The sequence below is a fragment of the Rhinatrema bivittatum genome, chromosome 1 (genome assembly GCF_901001135.1).
Source record: "Rhinatrema bivittatum chromosome 1, aRhiBiv1.1, whole genome shotgun sequence".
Taxonomy (NCBI): domain Eukaryota; kingdom Metazoa; phylum Chordata; class Amphibia; order Gymnophiona; family Rhinatrematidae; genus Rhinatrema; species Rhinatrema bivittatum.
Genome location: NC_042615.1, coordinates 464,251,696 through 464,267,544, shown reverse-complemented (window position 1 = coordinate 464,267,544; position 15,849 = coordinate 464,251,696). Strand labels below are relative to the sequence as shown.

The 15,849-nt window shown below is 43.5% G+C and overlaps 1 protein-coding gene across 26 annotated transcripts in view; it reads left to right on the top strand.

The window, feature by feature from the left end:
- ELAVL2 (ELAV like RNA binding protein 2) overlaps positions 1 to 15,849 on the top strand; it is a 462,154-nt gene that overhangs the window by 1,185 nt on the left and 445,120 nt on the right. For 4 of the 26 annotated variants that reach the window (XM_029605999.1, XM_029606025.1, XM_029605982.1 and 1 more), the window contains exon 1: positions 1,575 to 2,115. The exons of 3 other annotated variants lie outside the window; for them this stretch is intronic. The gene's annotated coding sequence lies outside the window, so the exon portion shown is untranslated. Of the gene's footprint in view, positions 1 to 1,569; positions 2,116 to 3,228; positions 3,293 to 15,849 lie in introns of those variants that run through there. 19 more of the 26 variants (XM_029606182.1, XM_029606190.1, XM_029606163.1 and 16 more) reach the window with 12 other exon arrangements.

The following is a 15,849-nucleotide window of genomic DNA, read 5'->3' as shown; positions in this document are numbered from 1 at the left end:
AAAATAATGATTCTATTATATATTTCAGAGACTGAGATCTGGGGGTTAAGAATTTTTATACGCTAGGATGAATTGACAATAAGGAAGGCTTAAAACTTTTTTTTTTCTTATTAGATTCGTTTTTTTTTAAATAGAAAACTAGTACTCTAGCAAAGCATTCCTAATGCACATTAAAAGCATGCACTTTAGGAAGATGCAATACAGGAGACCTACATTTCATTGCAGTTATAATCTGACCACATTTTTTTCCAAACTAGTATTCTTAAATTCCTTGACAATACACACGTCGAAGTACAATCCATCCGTAATCTTTTCTCTGCAAGAACGGTTTCCTGCTTGGCATCTGGGCACAGGGAAGCGAGTATCCTGGGATCCCAGGCAGGGCTGACTTACCCAAGTACCCCGCATTGGCTTCAGAGATGCGAGGCTGGAAGCAAAGCAACACCTCTTACAAGCTATAAGATATTGTTTTTAATGCAAAGCGTTGACGTGCATCTATTGAAAGTCTCTGGCACATCAGAGCTCTAAAGTCTTTATCTCACAAGAACAATGATTAAAAAGAATCGAGGTGCAGGGTAAAATATGCAGTGGGGGACTCTTATCAGTAAAGGGCTTCTCCTGAAAACGTGATGGGTGCAAATAGGCAAAAATCTTTAGGGCCCTATGAACGTATGCGGGAACTGGAGACGCTTTTCACCCATTATTGGTTTGTTTTTCCTTAAGCAAAATGATAAAATGAAATATTGTTAGAGATTTAAATAAAACGTGAAAGAGGCATTACAGTTCCTTTATAGGATATAAATTCTGATACCACATGTTCTCAGTATTTTAGGGGACACTGAAGTCAGGCGAGAAAGGGTGTGTGTGTGTATATATGTAACTACAAAAAATAAACTAGGCAAAGCACTAAGCTCCTTTCAAAATGTATCGCCATTACTTAATAAAAATATTTAAATTAGAGATGAAAAAAGCCAGTTCAAAACTACTGCAATGGGCAGCAAGCAAAAAAATCTTTGTCTTATTAGTGCCTTCTGGCATATATATATATATATAAAAAACTAGGTCCACCAAAGGCTTACTAATACTTCACCTCTACAGGGGTTTTTGTTTAATGGGAGCGAAATAAAACAGAACTGTTTAATGGTGGAAGATCTAGTCTACACATTCTGTTTTTGTATCAACAGCATTGCCTGGACTGTTAGCTTTCAATATGGTTAACACATATTACTAAATTCTTTTCAGCACAAACGTACAACAAGGCTATTCTTCTGATTAATTTATATTAGCATCTTGTTTCCTTTTCTTACAAAAACAAGGGAACTTTTTTTTTTTTTTATTAGAGAATTACTTTGATGGCCTGCTGATTAAGACTTTTCGCAAATATCTTAAGAGAGAATCTTAGTTAGTGGGATAATCACCAATCAGGCAGGTGTTGCAGTTTGCGGCCTATTTGATTGCGAGAGACAAGTCCTGGATTTTTAAGAAGGGCCAGCACCTGATACAAACTCCAGCTACAGTCGGAGGCCGCCCACACACTGCTGATGTATCCAAAACATAGACATTTGGCAGGCCTTTGTTTTCAACGAAATGTATTGCGACTTTTTACAGCTGGTTCTACAAAAAGAAGAATGATGATACACCGCCACCAAACCAGACAACTGTCAGATCGCAATTGCTTTTAAATAAGGGCAAAGTCAAGATGCACGGCCGTTCAGAAAAAGCAAACTGCTTTCTGCAAAGAGAGAATGAATAACGAACAATAATACTTATATTCACTGCCAAAGAACGTATTTTGTTGTAGCCTTACAAATCAGCGGCAAAGGAGGCACTTGAGGCTCTTCCACGCTAGGTGTCCGTCGACGGAAGCCCCACCCCCTTCCCGGGGACGCTCGGAAGGCCCCGCCTTCCCCATGTCGTCATAAAAGGGATCTTATAAATACACCTCTCTGGGTTCGGCGCCGGCTTGGCTCGCTGACCGCTGAGACTCGTGCTCTCTGGCGGCCTCTGCTGGCCCCTCCGTAGCGCGGCTCTCCCGCCCCGCAGGTCGCGCAAGCTCGGATGCAAAGTTGAATGCTGTTGCTGCAAAGGCGAGCGTGTTTTTCGGCGAATTTAAAAGTGAGTGCGGTTCAGGCATAACTGCGCTAGCGAGAGGCGTCGGATCTTGTACAATGAAAGGATGGCCGGCGATGCAAGAAAAAAAATACGTTTTCTTTTCTTCTTTCTCGTTGTGGCTTGTGCACCCCACGCTTTTCGATCTTAATCGGGCTGGGGTGGCTTTCTACTTTCCGGGGTTGTTCTTATAAGTCTGGGGGAGGGGATAATGTTTCTCCCCGTTGACTGCTTGGAATAACGTTGCGCTAAGGATAATGGGTTGCAGCGAAGGCGTTTCGGAAGCACGTGGAAGAAATGTGTGATGGGGAAACCATGTAGTGGTGCTGGTCGGAGGGAGAAACCGTTTTTCCCTCCATCTTAACCTGCCTGCCGGGGGGGGGGGGTGTTAGAGCTCTCTGCTTACCCCTTTAACATGGTTTAAGGAACAGAGGGAAGCTTGCTATTTCGTTCTGGCGTAGTTCTCTCAGCGCCTTTCTAAGACATTTGTTCTAAATGTGGTGAGGGGAAGGTTATTGGAGTGATTAGAGACCTAGTGGTATTGACTAGTAGGTTACACGTAGTCACCATTTAATGGCGAGCGGCGTCAAACTGCTGGCGGGGGGAGGAGATGGCGGCTATTGAAGCTTCTGTAATTGAAGGAAAGACAGTGTTTTTTTTTTTTTTAACAAAAACGGGAGCACCCATCCTCAGTCCCGCGGGAGGGAGACAAATTCCGCAGCGAATATCTGTCGCTATGTGAAATTATTTTTTTACTCGTGACCTACAAAACTACGAGGTCTGCATTTTTGTTTCCGAAGACGACTGACGTGTTTTGTTTTTATTTTCCTGCGAGTGGTTGTGAGGGGGGGGAAGAAACATGCCGATTGGTAGGCAAGAGATCCTCCAGTCGCTTTTTGTTTTCCGGATGATGCGGAGGCCATCGCTGGGCCCCGCGCCTCTTCTCCTGGGCTGCGCCACGTGCTCTGTGTAGCGCGCGCGTAGCGGACCGGGGAGGGGCGGGACTCGGAGACCCCCCCCCCTAACACCTTCCTTTTGCCCCCCCCACGCCCTCCCTGCACGTGCCCCGGGCGCTGTTCCTTCTTCCCCTCTGGGATTTTCACTTTCTTGTGAGTTTCTCTTTCCGTGGGGCGCTTGCAGCCATCCGGGAAGATTCGACGGACGCTTCTCTCTACCCGCTCCGGTAACAGCGAACTGCTCACGGGGAAGCGGGCGATTGCCTGGGGCTGACACACTCCGCTCCCCCCCCCCCCCGGGGCATCAAGTCGTCGATGGGGATTTTTGGCCCCTTAAACTTACCATGGTTGTGTTGCGCCATGGAATTGGTGAATCGAGTTTCAGCTCGGACACCGAGCTCAGGCCGCATCGGAGATTTTAGGGGGCAATAGGGCCTTCGGAATTTTGTACTGTTTGGTAACTAGGCCGCCACACCACTCCCTGCGCCTTATTATACTTACGAAAACTGATCCCGTCTTGAAAACATTTTTTTCAGAGATCAAAACATGTGAAAAGTCTGGCGAGCTTAATTTTTTTTTTTAAGGCCCTAATGTTCATACTTAGAAGGTACAGTCGAACTTATTTTGTGCTGAAGAGGGGAAACGGCTGCAAATTAGTAACTGCTAATCCCTTCCCAGTAGTCTTAAAACTACTCGTGGAGTGAGGCCTGCCAAAGATCTGTGTTCCCGTTGCCTCTTAGCAGAAACCATTGGTATGCGTTCCATTCCCTTTTGCCAGGGAGCTAGAAGAAAACCTGTCTCGGGGGGGGACGGGGACACACAGATCTTTCGGTACGCACACCGGGTGGCATTTTCTTACTTTACTTTTAACTGTGCCTTCTATATTGAGGCAGATAAGGTGTTGGTCTTTTCTTTGGATTTCTGCTTCCAAATACCTTGAATTTGAAAAATGTGCGCAAACGCTGGTGGTTCTAGATTGAGCCCTATCTGTTACTATTACGTGATAAAATCCATTGTGGATCTTTCATAAATTAGGGGCTCCTCTTTACAGTATTCTATAGTTGGATGAATTCCTTTTGAAATTGTTTTTGTTCCTTCTGTAGGGTAGCACTTGCACTAGTGATGCCCTAAACATATGACTGCTAAACCTGCTTCCCAGAATTTCGTTAAGTTTCTAATGCTTTAAACTTACAAGCATTTGCATAAACAGTTTCTCTTGCATCTGATGGTACTGTCTGCAGTTAAATTAGGTGATTGCCGGAGTGTAGTTTTGGAAGGAAGCAATGGTGTAAAGTGTAGCAAGTTTATTAATATTTTACTGTGGAGTATTGAGTTATATAGTAGAAATATTTTAAGATGCTGTAATATGCATAGACATTGAGAGCTTGTGTCTGCAAGAGACAGTTTCAGCAAATGACCTTGCAGCTGGAATATCCCCATCCTCCTATGGATGCTCGTGATTACAGCCTACATTTGTCTTGGTTATCTAACACTGGTAGAGTGGAGCAGATCTGATCCTCCTGCTGGGATTGGGGGTGTTCAGAGCAGGTTTTGAGGCTCTTCTCAGAAGTTGGGATACCTCAAGATTGTCGGCCTGCAATAATAGCAGTAAAATCTGCCATTGTCATATACATTTTCTTGTGCAAGACTCATGTTTGTTTAAGCTTCAGTTGGTAAGATTTGGTAGAATTAAACTGAAGACGTAAGAATTGGTCTCAAGTGTGAATGGTCTAGTCGGCTCTGTTCTGTTTTGTGGCTAATTTGAGCAGGATTATGAAGAGCAGCTGTCAAATAGTATTAAAGTGAAGGCTCTGGCCTGAGAGGTTGAAAATGTGAATTATGGGTTGTGCTTGATATAGGTAATTCAGTTAATGATTTCTGTTCTTGTTTTAAATATTTCTTGAGTATTCTGTAGGGTGATGCTTTGACTCTCCTAAAACAGGTATACTGTGTACTTCTATGAGCTCTACTCTCTGTAGTAGATTTTGGTTTGGGGTGGTGACTTGCATTCTAAAATGTTTTTTTTTCCCTGTGTGATGCTTGAGGGTTTCACAATATTCTGTATCTAGTCTTACTGTGGCTGGGTGACTTCACCTTCAGATGCTAAGGTGAGGCTTGACAGCTGTATGCCCCTCTAAATTCCCACAGAGTGGCTTTTGCTTTCTTAAAGTCGCAGAAAATAAAATGAGTGCTTTAGCTGCTGAACTGTACTTGGTGTTGGCTTAGTGGAGGCTTGAGTTCTGGTATACTTGGCTGTCAGAATAATTTCAAGGATGTTTGGTGTCTGTCTATTGAATCCTGGATGCTTAACAGTTGGGTGTCATGGAAAGGTCACTGCCTGATAACTCTGATCCAGGCTAGCAAATGTGCTCTGCTCTCAGAACAAGACACACGTGGCAACTCTTTAATATGTAGGACCCTCCTATCTGAGAACATACTAATCATGCCGCCTTCTTACCTACAGCGTGAACCCTAGAGTGTAGAAATTAACAGGCAGCATGCAGGGCATACCTAGCCAGGCCCCCCTTTGTCATGCACCTCATCACCCCCCCTGAGCCGCCTCCTTTGGGTCCTTCCAGCCTCTGTCTTATCCCCAGGCTGAGTGACACAGGGAGAGGGTGCACTGCGCACTGGGTGTGACATATTTAGTGTTGGGAGCAGCAGTACTGGAGGAGCTCTGGCAGCCACATTGGGGGGGGGGGGGGGGGTTTCAAGGTGACCAAGCCACCTGCCCCCATACCACAGACTCTATTCTGCTCTTGTATATAGCGGGAGCTGGCGGGGAGTGATGAGTTTCTCTGTGCCCCCCCTTTCTTCCTTCTCTTTAAATTTTACAGATTGGTGAGGTTTTTATTGCTTCTATAGTTCCTCTTTTGACCCCATGAGCCTTCATGTCTCCATTGCCTTCCCCCCTGGAGGTTGGTGTCACATTCATTTTAATGTAGGTGTGCCCTGGGCTGCTTGGCTTTTCTGGTGCCATCTTGTGGCTTGGCAGTTTCACACTAGCTAAATTTTCCAGTGCAGCAGGGTAAAGAGCAAGTGTATTCCTGTTTGTATGTGGCTCTTGGGTGGGACAGGTGTGGACTAGAGGAGAAAGGTATGGCAGTAAGTCGCAGTGATCCTTGTTTTTCCTGAAAGGATTGTGAGGCAGTGACAGGATCAATTGCTTCAGGGTGTGCTGTCGGGCAGCTGTTGATCTTTTTCTGTATGCAGTGAGGTTTTGAACTGCTCGAGACGTTTCAAGTCTTCGGTGTGCCTTCAGTGTGCCGGTAAACATTCACAATTTCTTCTCAGTGGCATTGTTCAAGCTGTATTACTGGTGCTTTGTTGTGGCAGTCCTTCTTGTAAAGACCTTTTGGAGATTGACTTGGTTTGCTCAAAATAAAACTGGTCTTTGTTAAAGTGTGGAGGGAGGAATTGACAGTGAGGGGTTTTTAATAGATACTGAAATGGAGGTGGTAGTGTTACGAAACCTTAAGATCTCTGAAATGGAGTTCAGTGGCAGATGAGAGGATGGAGAGAAACTGCACAATCCCAGCCTTCGTTTAAGGTTTTAGTGCAATAAATGGGATGTTGTATAGTTGTCCTTTATAGTAGGTGCTTTTGCACCTAGTCCAGGTTGGAGCTTTTGTCTTCTGATTTAAAAAAAAAAAAATTGGACAATTTGCTGTAGCCACTGAATTTTCCTTTACCTTTAAGAAGATTTAGCTCTTAAGGGGACGCTAGCCGTAGTAAGTGGGGTGTTGGATATTGTGCTGTAGGGAAAGTCACCATCTTCCTCTATTAATAAGCCCCCCCCATCACTGCACATACTCTGGAAATGTACCAAATAGTATCCCTGTATTTCATTTAGATCCTTATTTTTTGGCCTGGATACAGAATGGAATAAAACCTTAGTAAATCAGGCCTTTCATCTTAGTGTGAGGGAGAATAAAAAACCTCTATGTAAAAGTTCAGTGTTTAAAATAAGAGGTATGTTGCAGAGTTTCTTAAAATAACACCCCCCCCCCCCCCGGCATATTTCAGACGTATAATTGTAGTGAGTCTGCTGAGAAGAGATGCAGACTGCATCCTACGACCAAAAGTGCTGATGGCTTCTGCTTTGGGTCTGCTGGCAGGCTCATCAGGACCTTACGGTTCCTCCCTTCCTGTAGGAGCAGTAGGTGGATAACGCAGTCAGTGTCTTGACATGTGCGCTTCAGACGAATCCAGAGCCGCATCCACCTATGTTCATGTAACTGTTGGGCCTCTATACCTGTATTAGTTATCAGAATGTATTTCATGTTGTATATTTCCACCTTGGGCCTTCTGGGAGGGACAGATTGTAAATGTAAACATACAGATCTTTGGCTAACATTATTTTTTAATTAGCCAGTTGCAGAAAACTTGTTTTACTATTATTGGTCCTTTTTTTTTTGTATTGGAGCCGCGGACACTAAATTTATTCTTAAGGTGAATTTGCGATAGCACCGTGACAGTCTCTCCCGTGTGAGACTCTTCAGCTCTTTGCTAATTAAGATGTTATAAACGGGTGCGGGTAAAACCTGCTAGAACCAGTTTTGCCTCAAAGAGGTTTTCTGGCACCTTTATAGATAAAACGTGAATGAATACCATCTTGTAGCGCCCATGGTCTTACAGAAAGGGACTGCCCGGAGCTGCTTGTGGAGGGGGGTGCGTGCTGTGTGAATGCATTTTGGGATATTTAAGATGCCGGGTAAGGGTCACTGACGGTGACAGGCTGGACACAGCTGGCACTGTTACAGGCTTTGATTCTCATCAGCAGGACGAGCAGAGGTCAATTACTCAAGTGTTTTGTCCAACTAAGTGCAAGATTGAGCATAGGCTGCCCCCCCCCTTCCCCTCCTTGGAGTTTCTAAATATCCTGCCTTGCTGAGCTTTAATCAGGCAGGGTTTACTGTGCTAAAACCTAGCTGGGCAAAAGGCAGGGTGCACTTGGGGTGTGGCTTAAATTTGCCCAACTAATGCTGATAACTTGGTGCTAGCCGGGTCAAATGATCTGGCGAAACGTGATCAGGAAATTAGTCCTCGGGCTAGCCAGCAAACAGGTATGAGATTCCCCTATCCCCAGCCCCTTACCTTTAGTGTTGGGCGAACCCCAGAGGCAGCCTCCCGGGTCTGAATAGCAAACTCCTGTAGAACTGACAGCTGCAAGCCCCCATTAGTATTCATATCATTGCACGTGAAAAAGACCAGTAATTGTGCCCTTTACTGTCGGGCACAGATATCTCTGCCTAATGTGCTGGGAACAGTCGGCTCTGAGACTTAGTAATTCAGCCGGGGACCACTTTTGGGAGGTTAGAGTTGGGGATTTGCCAATTATCAATTTTTTTTTTTTTTTTTTTTTTTTTTAAGGTTTGGGGGTAGGAGTGGAGAGGGAGACTGGCATCTGCTGTGCATACAAGGTTTTCTTATTTAACCTGCTAGATTTAGTCTCTAGCTGCTTACGTTTAAAATCATCTGCATGACTTTAGCTGACAGCACTCAGCAGTATGGCTAAAGTTCTTCGGATAACTTTGTTGCTTGCTGGCTTCCTGATACAAAGCTTAATTTTCTAGGTTGACAAGTCAAAATATTTTATTTTTTAAGATGGCCTTTTCCTTTCAGAATTGTCCTGCTGGTTTCTTCTTGTTCCTTTGCTCTTTCTAGCTCAGCTGAAGCAATCTCTGCTGGGGCTTTCATGCCATGGGGGCTTCATTTGCCACCAAGTGGATGTGCCCCTCCCTTCCCCCCCCAACTCTGCCATCATCGTCACTGCCCTTTGCTAGGCTCTACAAATCATTGTTCCCTCCAGAACTTGGTGGAAGCGGGGTGTTTAGAAGTCCCTTGTCCCAATTGGCCTGGAGAGCAGAAACCCGGTCCATGAATCTGATCCAGGTCTCTTCCATCTGGCAATGCACAGCACTTGTGTTCCACTACTGTGGTGACCTTGCAGATTCTGTTTTATTTTGAAATTCCCCCTTTTACCTGTTGCTGCCTTGTGTGTTGGTTTCGCTGTGCTGATCCTGATCAGAACCTAAGCGGGTGGCTAGCCCACCTATAAAGCACAAGTGAGAACAGGGTACAGAGCTCTGGCTGAAGAGCCTGGCAGTATCATGTACCCTTTCAGTGTAATGGAAGTCGAATATTGGGACAGCAAGAACTGGGGGGGAAAAATGCATTGGCTGAAACAGGCTAGCTTTGCATGCAGTAAATGGGACTGTTCTAATGTTTTGTCAGCAGGGCAACTATTCCGTTCCGTACTTTTGGATATGTCCTTGGCAAACAAATCATTGCCTTTGTGAGCGCCATAAGTAGGGAAATGGTTGCCCCTGTTCTTGCCACTCCAGGGGAAGATCCTGCTATGAAGTGTCAACATGTAAGATCTCTGGGAAAGGGCTTTTAGCAAGTGTTAATGATTTTTTCGTAGAGCTCCAGAAAGTAATCTTTTTTTTTTTTAAACTGTTTTTGCAGCACAATGTGGAAACAAAATGGCATTGAAATTATGCCCAATCTTTTTTTTTCCTTCCTCCCAGCTGGATTTCTAGAAGACTATCCTGTGCTGTTGCTGATGACAATTGTGCTGTCAATGCATCACAGACTGCAGGAGAGGGCATCTAGTGGCTCTGTCAGCAGGTGACTGTACAAAGGAGAGGATTGCTTGCCAGGATCAGGATTTTAGTCATCTTGATGGCCCATGCTTCTGTAGAAGCTAGCATGTATATGCACATTGTGCATGGTTAACATTGGCACCAGTTAAGCCTTCTGTACTTACTCCCCTCCATTTGCCCATATCTCACAAGCATTCATAAATCAGTTATCTTAAATCCAAATTTTGCTTTTGATGGATTTTATTTGCTCCTCTTGCTCTGATCCATAAGCAGAGCATACTGGCTGAGCTCTTCGAAGGATTGCATGTGGAAATGAAATGTTTGTAGGGAATGGGCCTAGGGGAGAGCTACAGTTTTTTTTTTTTTTTTTTAGTAGCTGGGAAGTGGACTAGTCCCAGTTCACAGGAAGAATCATACATGGCTATGGATATTTTTAGCTCACTTATTCACAAGGTGGTAGGTTGACAGCACTGGAAACAAAAGCACTTTATCCTGAAAAGGTGCAGCTGCAGATGCCTGTGCTTCAGCAAGGCTGTAAAAATTATTTAAATGCAGTTCACATTTTTAGTAGCCTGGGACAAATTTCCCTCCCTTATTTTTGCTTTGGTGCTTTTTTCCCCACTTATTTTAATCTTTGGCATATTTTTACTTTTTTTTTTCCTCTGTCCTTATCCCACTCCCCTGTGTCTTTGGCTCTTCTCTGTGGTGTGATTGCTGCATCACTCAGGGTGAAACCTGAATGGTGAGTGACAGCTTCTCTTGTTTCTAGGGCAGTGCTAGGTATTTTTTTTTCCCAGTCCTGTGCTTTAGCCCTGATCTGCAGGACTTGCATCTAAGGGTGAGAGGGTAATTTAGGTCTGCAAGCCTGTGAAGTCTTTGCTTCTTCACTGGTAAGAATGTCATAAGAACATAAGAAAATGCCATACTGGGTCAGACCAAGGGTCCATCAAGCCCAGCATCCTGTTTCCAACAGTGGCCAATCCAGGCCATAAGAACCTGGCAAGTACCCAAAAACTAAGTCTATTCCATGTAACCATTGCTAATGGCAGTGGCTATTCTCTAAGTGAACTTAATAGCAGGTAATGGACTTCTCCTCCAAGAACTTATCCAATCCTTTTTTAAACACAGCTATACTAACTGCACGAACCACATTCTCTGGCAACAAATTCCAGAGTTTAATTGTGCGTTATTGGTATGTGTGTGTATATATATGTATATATATATATATATATATATGTATGTATATATTTTTTTTAATGTGAAACAAAACTGAGGCAAACTCATGCCCATATAGGCCACCAAGTGGCTTCTAGATCAGTGATTCCTAACATGAGTTAGCTTGAAACCAGAGACCCAGATGTGAAGACTGGCAGGCTTTTGAAGGTGTTGTATGGAAATTTGATTGCTTTTTTTTGGAGATGCTTGCAGATTATCACAGAAGCCTGTGACCTAATGGGTTTATACTTCATGTTTATGGGGGTAGTAGTCTACCTACAGTAAACTAAATATTGACAAAAGGTTGGTTAAGAGAATGTGGGTAGACTGTGCCCCATCAGTCCACGGTTCAGAAAGCTGTGGACTGGTACATAGCCAAGGTAATGGCATGAAGTGATGGTCATGTGACTTCATTAGATTGGTGGGTTGCAATCCAAGGTTAGCTTATACTATCTCAATACAAACCTATGATTCAAGTTTTAGAACTTACTTTGTTAAACTTTATTTAGCTCCTTTTTTTTTTTTATTGGAAGCTCAAGGTGAGCTACGTTCAGGTACTATAGATGTTTCATTGTCCCTAGAGGGCTTGCAACCTGCTTGTACCTAAGGCAATGGAAGGTGAAGTAAATTCCCGAGGACACGAGCAGTAGCGGTGGGGTTTGGTCCCTGGCTACCAGCCTGCTCTTACCACTAGGCTTCTCCTCCACTTTGATGGCAAACTGCATCGGCCGTCATGCTAGAAAGTACTATAGACAGTGCTGAGCAGTCAGATTGGTGGGTTGTCAGTATTTGGCGTGTGCAGAGGCGGGACAGCTACCTTTGTTAGCACCGGGAGTGTGTACTTTATAAGTGCTACAGCCGGTTTCAGATAGGGAGGGATCACTCTTGTAAGACCTTTGGGACGATGAAGGCTTCCCAGAGCTACCCGTACATGCCCTCTAAGATAAAAGGCAAAAACTAAGAAATGACGAAGCACCTAGAACTAAAATTCATAGTTTTGTTTAATATTACTGCCAGTGGCTGAAGTGTTTGCAACTGTTACTGCACACAGGTTTGGCTTGTCAGAAATATTCCCTTTGTTCCATCCTGCTATCCTTATAGTAGAAGACCCTGCAGCAACAATCAAAAAGTACTGTCAAAAGCATTTTATACGCCAGTGTACCCCAAGCCACAGCGCATTTTGGCATGCTGGAAAAAAAATAAATAAAACCTCATGCACGGCTGTTTAGATACTTAGGGCAAAGTTGCTGTTTTATATTTTTAACTCCGTCCAACAGTTTTGTTCCCTGTCGAGAATGCCTTGGCTATCATATTTAATAGGCTTTTGAGTTGTGCTTGCTAAATGCAGGCAGCTTTGTGAGAGTGGAAAAGTGATGCCACCACCTGCTGTAAAGAGGTAGCTGCTGCTGTGCTCCAAGGCTAGGGAGGAGAGAAAGGGAGCCAAGAAAAGCCCTCCTGGTCCCGTTTTTCCCCTATAGCAATTGACTGTTTTCTAAATCTTTTCATCCTTGCCTTTCTTCACCAGGTTTCTGCTGTGGCATTGCAGGGCCTGGGAGTGGGGCACCTGCTGCCAGTTGGGTAGCACTGGCACCTTGACTGCTCAAGACTTTTTTTTTTTTTCCCTGTTGATTTTGACTCTACACCTTTCCAGAGAAGGAACATCAAACGAGTACACTGCCTTAGATTTGCTCTGGTCACTGCTGCTGCTTCTGTGTTTTGGCTTTCCTCTAGCTGCCAGAAATGCTTTTGTCCAGGCCATAGCTAGGTTCCTCTGTGGCTCCTGCAGTCCTAGGCCATATCCTCCATATCACGTTGCTCTGTGCAGCAGAAGCCAGAAGAGAATGGCTCTTGTTCGGCGAGCGTCTCTCAGCCTGCTGTCTGTTTTTTTTTTTTTTTTTGTGAATATTTCCTATCTTCTGGAAAGCAGTGAAGCTTGCTGCCAGTCAGGCCGATACAGAAAAACGCGCAGGAGAGCCGGCGAGCGCCCGCTCTCCTGACGCGCACACAGGCCACTCTTCTGGGCGCGTGATTCAGAAAGCCCAGGTATGTAAATTAGGGCCCGCGGTAAAAGGAGACGCTAGGGACACTAACTAGACCCTCCTTTTTGACAGAAGCGGCGGCTGTCAGCAGGTTTGACAGCCGACGCTCAATTTTACCAGCATCTGTTCTCTAACCCACTGACAGCCACGGGTTTGGAAAACGGACGCCGGCTAAATTGTGCGTCCGTCTTTCAGGCTGCAGGCAGATTTGTAATTTTTTTTTTTAATTTTGGGGCCTCCAACTTAATATCGCTATGATAAAGTCGGAGGTTGTACAGAAAAGCAGTTTTTTCTGCTTTTCTGTATACTTTCCCGATGCCGGCCGAAATTAACGCCAGCCTTTGGCAGGCGTTAATTTCTGAAAGTAAAATGCGCGGCTTGGCTGCGCATTTTACTTTCTGTATCGCACGGGAATAACTCATAGGCCCATCAACATGCATTCGCATGTTGCGGGTGCTATTAATTTCGGGGGGGTGGGTTGGCAGCACATTTTTGATGCGCTATTACCCCTTACTGTATAAGGGGTAAAAATAGCGTGTCAAATGCGCAGCCAAACGCGGGCTAACAATGTGCTCTGCTGGAGCGCACTGTACTACATTGGCCTGATTGTTCGGGAAGAGGTTCCTGGGTGATGAGGGTGTACAGGAGCAGGGCATGTTTTCTCTTTCTCTGTTCAAGAAGATAACCTGCACGTTGTGATTAGACTCTGCGTTTGGTGCAGAGACTTACCAAGTTGTCTCCAGTAGTCCGCATTCAGAACAGCAGAGGATCCCTACTGGAGCCAAGCAAAGATTTTATAGCCAAAACTTGTAAAAAGAAAAATTAATGAAAACTTAAATCCACTGAACCCCTCAAACTGTCAGAAATTAAAGTTGCACCCAATTTGTAGCACCAAGGGGCGTGTGTGCTGTGTAGCTGTGACCAACCTTAAATGCATGCATTTTTAAAGAGGTGAGCAACATTTGCAAACTGCAAACTTACCCCAATAGCCTAAATGATGTCAAAGCTTAGATTTTTTTTTTACAAAAACTGAGTCTTTGACTGTTTTCACGTTAACAGTTTACCAGCTCCCAACATACTGCAGCTGTAAAACATTTTCAGTCCATTTGATAGTTTAGCTAATGTAGTCTAGCGATTGTAATGACACTTGGCAATCTTTATTGCCATAATCCTCCATTATAGTACATGCAAACACTTTTACAAATATATACCCTAACACACAACACCCAACTACCTCCTTACACTGGATCAAGCCAAGATTTCTTCCCATCCAAGTTAGAAGAACTCTGATTTCTCTGGTGCAGAGTATACCCACTTTTTTTTCACACTATTTTTCTGTGGCTTCAATTAATTTTGCAAGTCCACTGGAAGCTTTTCAATAAAAGGAGCCCAGATCTGATGACAAAAGCATCTTTAGATGACCTTGAAAGGGCAATATGAAATTCCATACTCCTCATGTATTCCAATTCAAAAAGGAAGGCATCTTTAACCAATTACAGTATACATTTCTTAGCTAGAAAATAGGCTTTAGCCAACAAAAGTTTATGAAATCTCCCAATTGGAATATGTTTATAAAGATAAGTATACAATACTCTGAGAAGACCACTTTCACCTGTAATCACTGCCAAGCATCAAATAAGTTTTCCAAAATGAGTGAGAATTTGTGGACATGCCCACAAATAGTGAAATTGCCTACCCCATGCAATGCATGTAGGACACTTGGACTGTAACTTTCATTTGTACAGGAGATGTCTGAGAAAGTTGACCTTGCATTTCATGTAGACAAAGATTCACAGTAATTGTTTTAGTAAACAGGTTACTAATTTTTTTTTTTTTACTATTAAGTGTGACTCCATTACAGACCTATCGGCCAATGTAGAGGGTCTTTGAAGTGAATTTAGCTATTTATAAGATGAGAAGGTGACAGGTGGAGTAGATAATGAAACAATCCAAGAAATGTATTTGCAAATGCACAATTTTCCAAACTAACCCTGTCCTAGTCAGTTTTCAAAAGAATCCATAACCACAAATTTAGGTGTTTCCAAGCACTGAAGCACTTCAATAGCTAATCTGTTTTTTTTTGTAATGGGGATATAACAGAGCTAGCAGGAATGATGGATTCCCCAGTATTGGCAAGAAAAGTGATATTTGTAGTGACTGCAGTAATTGGTCTCAAATTTCAAGGTAGCCCTCAGCCATACCACCAGGACATGAGATGCAATAGCAGAACTCTGCTGGCTCTTGTCAATCTGCAGAATATGCTTTAAGATCTAAAGAAGCAAACATCTGTATTTCCACCTCCATATCTACAAATCTATTAGTTATCAGCAACCAGTGCAGCCTGTCATGTTTCCTAATCTGAGACCATTTCGTTTTTTGAGGTACCAAACATGAAATAACCCAGTCGCTTTAATCAAGCTTTACTGATATTGTTCATAGTTAATGTAACTTGTTCTATTTGACTATTATACTGTGATCCCAATTTACAGATTTTGCAGTGGTCATATGGGTGACATTTCCTAAGTGACTATAGAAAGTTTTCACACATACCTGGTGTGTGCTGGACAGTTCCAAATAGATAATTACCACAGTTTTTTTTAATTTTTTGAAAGTAGCATTTGGTTTTGGTCCTTAATATTCCAAAATTGGATCCCACACTTCCTGCCAGTGCCTGACAGATCTCGTTTCTATGTATTACTTATTGTAGCCTGTGTAAAAAAAAAAAACCCCAACAAAAAACCCCTCCTTAATCATGAGCATATTAAAACTATATATTTGATCCTTAAGCCATTCTTGATTTGATAACCCTTTCAGTGAAGCTTTTTTGAAGTTTGTAAAATTTCTTCCATGAAAATCTTCATCTTTACAGCTTTACTCTGAATAACAGGAATATGCATCACATCTGGAATGGCAGATGATGCT